Here is an 8,460-nt window from a genome sequence, read left to right as displayed (position 1 = left end):
GTTCAAAAAAAAAAAATGAGGAAAAAAAGGCACATTGAGTTTTTTTTTTTTTTTTTTTTTTTTTTAAAAAAAACATTTAATTGGAAAAGGTTAAATATGCATTTCTCTCACATTCTCATTTTTAACACCTTAATGTACTATGATAAATTTACATAAAAATTGTGATCTGAGAGTGTGAGACTGAATTTTTTACAATTTTGAAGAATGCAATTACGAGTAGAATTTTCTCTTCCATTGTAGTGCATGCAATAATGTGACACCAAGGGCATAAGGAAAAGGATTATCTAACAACCTAACACTATTATGATAACTCTAAAGCACTATTAAACAAAAAAAATTTAAAATTTTTTTAAAAAAAAAAATCTAAAGCATGTAGGGCAAATTGGGCAATGAAAATTAATTTTGGGACTCTTCGAAACTATACACAGTTGATCTCAAAACATAATTTATAGAAATCAATAATAATTTTGAGAGTAAGAAGAAACTTGTTTTGTTGAGGTCTACATTAAGTTATTAAGGGCCTGTTCTCATTGACTGAACTCATCAGCTGAACTGAACTGAACTGAAATGAATATTTTATAAGAGAAGGAAATTAGGAGCTGAACTGAACTGAACTGAATTTCAACGTATGAGAACAGGCCCTAAGTACTCCGTATGTACATATCATGATATGGTCGGGTGATTAGGTTTTACTAACCCTGTGCTAAAAAGTACAAATTGAGTATAAAGTATTTAATTGTTGTACATAATGTAAAACAAAGGTATTACATACCAATCAAATCTAACTAAAATAACCGTTGCTATTTTAGAAAAAACAATTTTTTTTATTTTATTAAATTTCCAATTAAGGCACGGTGTATAGGTGATTAGGTTTTATAAACACTAAGTCAAAACAATGTTGACATGAGTTATGGCCCGAGAAATATTGGGGCATAGTAGTCACCCAACATTGTATTTTCGAGCACCACCACCACCTAAATATAATCTAAGTGGCCAATGTGCCTCCAAGTCCTAAAGTGCGTTCTACCCTATGTATTTGTTTCATTAGGGTTTTCCAGGTAAGTTGGTGGATGGGAAGTTAATTAAATTGACAGCCATTTTATTGAGGTTGAGGAAAAAAAAAATCCCAAGGAGATAGAAGTGGAGCTCAAGAGAGACTATATCAAAAAAACAAATTAAAATTTTTGAAAGATGAAAGAGTCCATAAATTTTAAGATGTATGCAAATAAATAATATAATTTTGATTTGTAATTGTGAGATATATATTTATGAAGTAATTTTATCTCTCATATATGAAAATATTTGATATTCCGTAATCTATATTATGGAGTAATATTTTTCGTATTCGGAGTATCTGCTATGTCATTATGGTTCAATACAAAGGAAGATATAAAAAGTAGTTGTTTTCATTTTATTAAAGACATCTATATTAAAGTGTAGGTCCGTCACTGCCTACAAAAGAGCAATATGGTGATAAAGATAATCACCAAAACATTCAAAAAATGAGGCATTATATGTAACTATGTAAACAAATATTGAGGATTGAATCATGCAACAAAAGTAATTGTACGGGACATAAGACAGGACCACGAATTAATGAATAATAATGCTTCGTAGCTTATATGGGGTTGGATGTGTAGTAGTTATTGGTGTTCTTAACTTTTTTTGGGGGTTAGGTAGGTGTTAGGCCAGTTTAGACACCAAATTATGGAACAAAGGCATCATCTATGTTTTTATTGGTAGTGGATATGACCTTCAAGTTCAAACTCACCTTAATTCATCGTTTGCCACTAATTATTCACCCCTTTCTTAATCCTTTTCATATTTGTCTACTTGAATGACAACAATTTCTTTGCTTTATGCATTGTTGAAGTTGAACTGATGTACAATGAATTTGTTTGTGCATGCTTGTCAGCTTATATAGTTATATATATTATCCCGCCCTTGCTAAAGATCTCGTTGTTTTACCCGATTTTTATATATCTAAACTCGTTGGAGTATGTTTCAGCTGGATTTTAGGCTTATGTATTTCTTATTTAAATAAATTTATTTTATTATGACCTTATAATATATTATGAAATATGTGAAAATAAGGCTAACAAAATATAGAATCGAAGACCAATTATATGGTGATGTATTAGTAATTTCGCTTATTAGTGGCTAGGGCCCAAATAATTGCAAAGTAACAAATTTTGTTTGATGTACTTATATTATCAAATAAACTAAAGGCAAAATCCCGGTTCTTTGTATATTAACAAAATCATAGTTTGTTATATTAAACATGCCAAGCAACATGAGACATGTAAATCTTTCTAAATTAGACCATAATTAGTACTCTTTACCATGTAAAATAACATATCTTACCAAATGTTTGTGTCAATAAATCATTATGATGATACAAGCACTTGAAGCACTTAATTTAGGCTTAAAGCTAAGATAATAGAGTATAAATCAACTTGCATTGCACCCTTTAACACATACATTCTTTATTCAACTTTTTAGTTATAGAAAATATTAATTTTGGTTGTGCTAAGATATAATTAGACAATACCAAGTTGCCAAAAATAATAATATATAGCTTCTATATTTGACTACATAATATTAATGCAACGTAATGCACATCATAATTACTTGCGTATGAGCACGACTTTGGCTGCTAATAATCAGTGTGAAAGCAAAATATTGTAGGTTGGCGTAGTTTATATTTGTGGACCCTTCCTCTTTTGTAAATGTGCGTTTGTTTTGTTTATGCATCATTAGATAGTACTTAATTTAACGAAGTGCATCCCATCACGCAATGAAATTTTATTATTATTATTTTATTTATTTATTTTTTTTGAGAAAAAATTTTATTAATTAATAATTATCATTTCATTTTCCTTCAAAAAAAAAAAAAAAAATTATCATTTCATTTAGCTTAAGAAGTCCTAGGATACTTTACTTTAATCTGTACTTACATTGAGGAACAAACAATGCATGATCGATTAAACTCGCTTGTTATGTACAAATTGTTATAACTAATTCACCGCAATTTGATATAGTCTTTACTATAATTTATAGTTCATTCAAATAACCATAGTTGGTTTCAAATATTCATTTTAAATATCTTCCTAACATAGTAAGGTTTAGAAGCAACATTAAAACTATGTTAAAAAAAAAAGAAGCAACATTAAAACTAATAAAAAAAAACCACACAAATGATAAAAGTATTATTGTGCATTTACAATATACAAAGTGATAGACAAAAACGTATGAAAATATACATTATTGAGCAACTAGGTCTCTAAGGATATATTATCAAAACATATATGCTAATCAAACTATGACGAAATATATAATTACGTAAGCTAGCTTAGATGAGTTAGATCATGCGATATTATTTTGATCACTTTGCATTTTTAAATTTAATCCTTTGTTATAATAAAACATATTTTTTTAGTTTTTATATTGCACTAAACTACAAAAATAAATAAATATTGAATAAAGATTTGGTACAAAAATGCCCAAAGGTCAACTGAGTTATTGTCAAAAGTGAAAATGCATGTTATAACGTCTATTTTTTGAAATTGTTAGGTAAAATCTTTTATGATTCTTCAATTTTTTTTTTTAATTTTTAACTAAGAATTGAGGTCTAGCAAGTTTCTTTAATTTGGCGTGATTCAAATATTGAAGAAGTTACATCAAGCTTGACTGGCTGACTGACTGCTAGCTAGCACATTTATTTTACTATAAACTGTATTTTCTTGCTTCCATTCAAAATGAATAAAAAATAAAATAAGAAAGGCTGTATTTTCTTGCTATTTTCGCGGCTTGATAACCTGTTTATTTTTTAAAGCGAGTCAAACGTTTACTAGTTTACGGAGTACTATTTTTAGTCTTTTTTTATTTTTGTTTTTATTTTTATTTTTTTTATTTTTATATTAAGGACTGAATCTCGTGCTCTTCTTTTTCACGGTTTATTAGCAAGATGGATTAGAGCAGGAATGTTAAATGATAGAAATCATAGGATATATGTTTCGTAATCTTTTGTAATTATGTAGTGATCATATGTAATTAGTAGGTGCATGTATGTTGAGCTTTCAAAATTATAGCCTATGATCAAGTTAATAATTGCTGTATATATATAATCCATGCTTGTTATGGAAAAAAATCAATCTAAAAATATATCCTTTCATTAACAAATGAGGTTTTGTTACAAAACCCAAGCAACCCGTCAAAAAAAAAAAAAAAAAAAAAAGAAAAAGAAAAAGAAAAAAAAAAGAGCAAAACATAGATTAGGAAAAAAAAAAAAACAAATATAAGGAGGGAAAAAGGTTTTAAACTATAATCATCAATTTGACAATAAAACACTTTCTACAAATGTGTTCTACTCGCATTTAAACTTAGCTAGTACAAAGTATTCCTACTTTAATCACATACCTTAGCGTGAAACTAATTACTTAGGGCCTGTTCATATTTACTTAATTTCAGTTCAGTTCAGTTCAGTTCAGTTCAGCTCCAATCAGTTCAGTTCAGTTCAGTTCAGTTCCAATCAGTTCAGTTCAGTTCAGTTCAGTTCCAATCAGTTCAGTTCAGTTCAGTTCAACTCTTAATTTCCCTCTCACATAAAATATTCATTTCAGCTTAATTCAGTTCAGTTCAGTTCAGTTCAGTTCCAATCAGTTCAGTTCAGTTCAGTTCAGTTCCAATCAGTTCAGTTCAGTTCAGTTCAGCTCCAATCAGTTCAGTTCAGTTCAGTTCAGTTCAGCTCAATTCAGTAAATATGAACAGGCCCTTACTCTTCCAGTATAGTCCAATCATATCAATATGTAGCTGTCCAAATTAATTTCTCTTGACCTAAATTACAAGTCAATTGAGTGCAATATTAAATGTCATTTTACGCATACTCCATAGTCCATATTAGTGTGAAACTAATTGCTTACTATGTTTGGTACAATCCAATAGAGAATTGTCCAATCTAATTCTTTTGACCTAAAATACAAAAGTCAGTCAAATGCATGCATTATTAAAAATGTCATTCTACAACATCGATTAAAAAAAATCAAAATACGAGTAATAGATTATTTATAAACTTTAATATAACATGTAGTATATATCAAAGATAATGTATCATGAAGTATTTTAGGTCAAACAAGGCATATGTTGTGGACTTGTGGGCTTAATTAAATAAAAAACAATTAGGGCCTTTTCACATTTACTTAATTTCAGTTCAGTTCACTTCAGCTCTAATCAGTTCAGCCCCAATCAGTTCAGTTCAGTTCAGCTCCTAATTTCCCTCTCTTATAAAATATTCATTTCAGCCCAGTTCAGCTCCAATCGTTCAGTTCAGTTCAGTAAATGTGAACAGACCCTTACTCGTATTAGTTTATTAATTCATATCACAATTAGGATGATGACTTGCATTTTTTATTCCCATTTGAAAGTAAGCACTACTTGTAAATTAGTCTAGACGTGGTTTTATATTGGACACAAAACTAAATTAGCGATTAATCCATTTCCATCTTTTATTGTTATTTTAATTTTACTCCTAATTTATTTAAAATTACAATTTTTTTTTTTTTTTTTTTTTGAAAAATTTTCTAGAGTTGATAAAATTAAGAAACAAAATTGGAGATACTTTCTCCCTAATCAAAAAAGATCCTTATTAAACAACGGAATCCCATATTCTCCCTATTCTCTTTCTCACTCATTACTCATTTATTACTCTCTCTCCACCCGCCTTCTTCTCCTCACTTCTTCTTCACCCCTTTTTTTTTCTCTCATTCCACTTTTCATGATCATGGACTCCCAAGTCCTTTCCCCTTCTCCTACACCCTCCAAAATCACTCGGCTGAACGCCTTTGTGGCGAGCAGCCGAGTCGGTAAGCGATTTAAGCTTACCGAACGTCGTACCACTTTCACTACCGAGCTTCGTGCCGGTACCGCCACGTTCCTTACTATGGCTTACATTTTAGCCGTGAACGCGTCCATTTTAGCTGACTCGGGCGGTACGTGTTCGGTTTCTGATTGTGTGCCACTATGTTCCGACCCTACTCTCTCTGTCTCTAATTGTTCAGGTCCTACTCGACATGTCATAGTACCAGATGACACGTGCAAGTTTGACCCGGTGAATCCCGGGTACGAGGCTTGCTTGGCGAGGATCAGGAAAGACCTGATCGTCGCCACGGTAGCGTCGTCCCTTATCGGGTGTTTCGTAATGGGCATTTTTGCCAATTTACCACTCGCGTTGGCCCCCGGGATGGGGACCAACGCGTATTTTGCCTACACTGTGGTAGGCTTCCACGGGTCTGGGAACATCCCTTACAAAACTGCCCTCACGGCAGTTTTTGTAGAGGGATTAATATTTTTAGCGATATCCGCGGTCGGTTTACGAGCGCGGTTCGCTAAATTAGTCCCGAAACCGGTTCGAATCTCGTCTTCCGCTGGTATCGGCTTATTCTTAGCCTTCATTGGACTACAAAACAGCCAAGGAATTGGATTAATCAGTTACAGCGGATCAACTCTGTTAACACTAGGTGGTTGTCCAAGTTCATCGCGAATTTCAGTTGCTCCGGTGATCAATTCATTAAACGGCACCGTTTTACTTCCCGGCGGTAGCATCTCCGACGACATTTACTGCCTGAATCATCGAATGGAGAGCCCCACATTATGGTTGGGTATTATTGGGTTTGTTATAATTGCATACTGTTGGGTAAAAAAAATAAAAGGGGCAATGATTTACGGTATTGTTTTTGTTACAGCCGTTTCGTGGTTTCGAAACACGAGCGTCACCGCCTTCCCTCACACGGAAGCCGGTGACGCCGCGTTCGAGTACTTTAAGAAGGTAGTTGACATCCACACAATTAAAAATACGGCGGGTGCTCTTAGTTTAAGTGGAATTACCAAAGGGCCCTATTGGGTAGCACTAATTACTTTCTTATACGTCGATATTTTGGATACCACGGCAACATTATACTCAATGGCACGTTTCGCGGGTTTCGTGGACGAAAACGGGGAGTTCGAAGGACAATATTTTGCGTTCATGAGTGACGCTGTTTCAATTGTTGTGGGGTCACTCCTAGGTACGTCCCCCGTGACGACTTTTATCGAGTCGTCTACGGGGATACGTGAAGGGGGTAGGACGGGTCTAATGGCGTTAACAGCGGGAAGTTATTTCTTCCTAGCGCTGTTTATAACGCCGTTATTAGCGTCTATTCCCGCGTGGGCGGTTGGACCGCCGTTGATCTTGGTGGGTGTTTTGATGATGAAATCGGTGGTTGATATTAATTGGGATGATATGAGGGAAGCAATTCCGGCATTTGTAACACTAATTTTGACCCCTTTTACATATTCTATAGCATATGGTTTAATTGGAGGAATTGGGACTTTTATCGTGCTACATCTTTGGGATTGGAGTGTGATGCTTCTAAGCAAATTTGGAATTGTTGAGGGACCAAAGTGCAAAAATGAAGGTGAAAATGGAAATGAGGGAGTTGCAATTAATGGTGTTAATAACAATATTAATAGTCATGGAGGTAGTGGTAATATTGTAGATGGAAGTATTAAAGAGCTTGAGGTATAGTAATTTATTTTCGTAGGATGTAAATTCTTTTTTTTTTTTTTTCCTCCTTTTATCTAGGTAATTTTATTTATTAGGTGATTACATGTTTTTGAAGGGAAGGGGTAGGGGAATTAAGGGGGGATTGATTATGATTTAATTAGATTCAAAGATGTACATATTTTTAGTTATAAAGCTAATATAAGGTACAAAACCTTTTTAACGGTATATTCTCTTTTTTAGCGTGTTTAATTATTTTATTGTGTTTCGCGATTCAATAGACTATTGTGTGGTATGTAGGCATGTTTGTTTTTCCGTTTATGACAATATTCAATACAGGAAGAAAATGAAGAGGACAAAATACAACAAAAACTAAATAGTGATCTAATTAATATGGCTTAAAATTAGAAGTATAATCATTGTGTTAAAGTTGGTCTACTCTCTTTTTTCTTGGTGAAAGATCGATGTCAGCTTATGTTTAACCAAATGACTACAATTACCTCGTGTGTTTATATATTTTAAAGGGAATTATCACTTTATGTTTGCGTAAATTTGTTAATATATTAAAAGGAATTTGAGCTTGAATAATCAAACTCCAATAAATACAATGATAAGGAAACAGCATCTCAAGTGAGAGTACTTTTGAGGGTCTTTTGAATTTTTGATGCCTTAAAAAAAGTGAGAATTTCCAAGTGAAGAGAATGAGGTTTCTTCTCATCTGAATTTTATGTCTCAAATACAGCTTAAGTTGGGGCCTGCTATGAGAAAGGAAAAGAGGAAAAGATCAGAAAGCTTCATATTTAGAATAATAATTATTATGCACCAATACATGGAATTCTTAGGCTTTAATTTGACAAATTCCATTTTATTTTCTTATATTTTTCAAAAAAGAAAAAAAAAAAAAAATCTGATTTGTTAGCAGT

General features: G+C 32.5%; 1 pseudogene; it reads left to right on the top strand.

Moving 5' to 3' along the window:
• The first annotated feature begins 5,558 nt into the window (after positions 1–5,558).
• On the top strand, positions 5,559–7,765 carry LOC145594709 (adenine/guanine permease AZG1 pseudogene; annotated as a pseudogene).
• Positions 7,766–8,460: the final 695 nt, after the last annotated feature.

Source organism: Chenopodium album, chromosome 19 (genome assembly GCF_948465745.1).
Source record: "Chenopodium album chromosome 19, dcCheAlbu1.1, whole genome shotgun sequence".
NCBI lineage: Eukaryota > Viridiplantae > Streptophyta > Magnoliopsida > Caryophyllales > Amaranthaceae > Chenopodium > Chenopodium album.
This window is presented reverse-complemented; position numbering and strand designations above follow the sequence as displayed.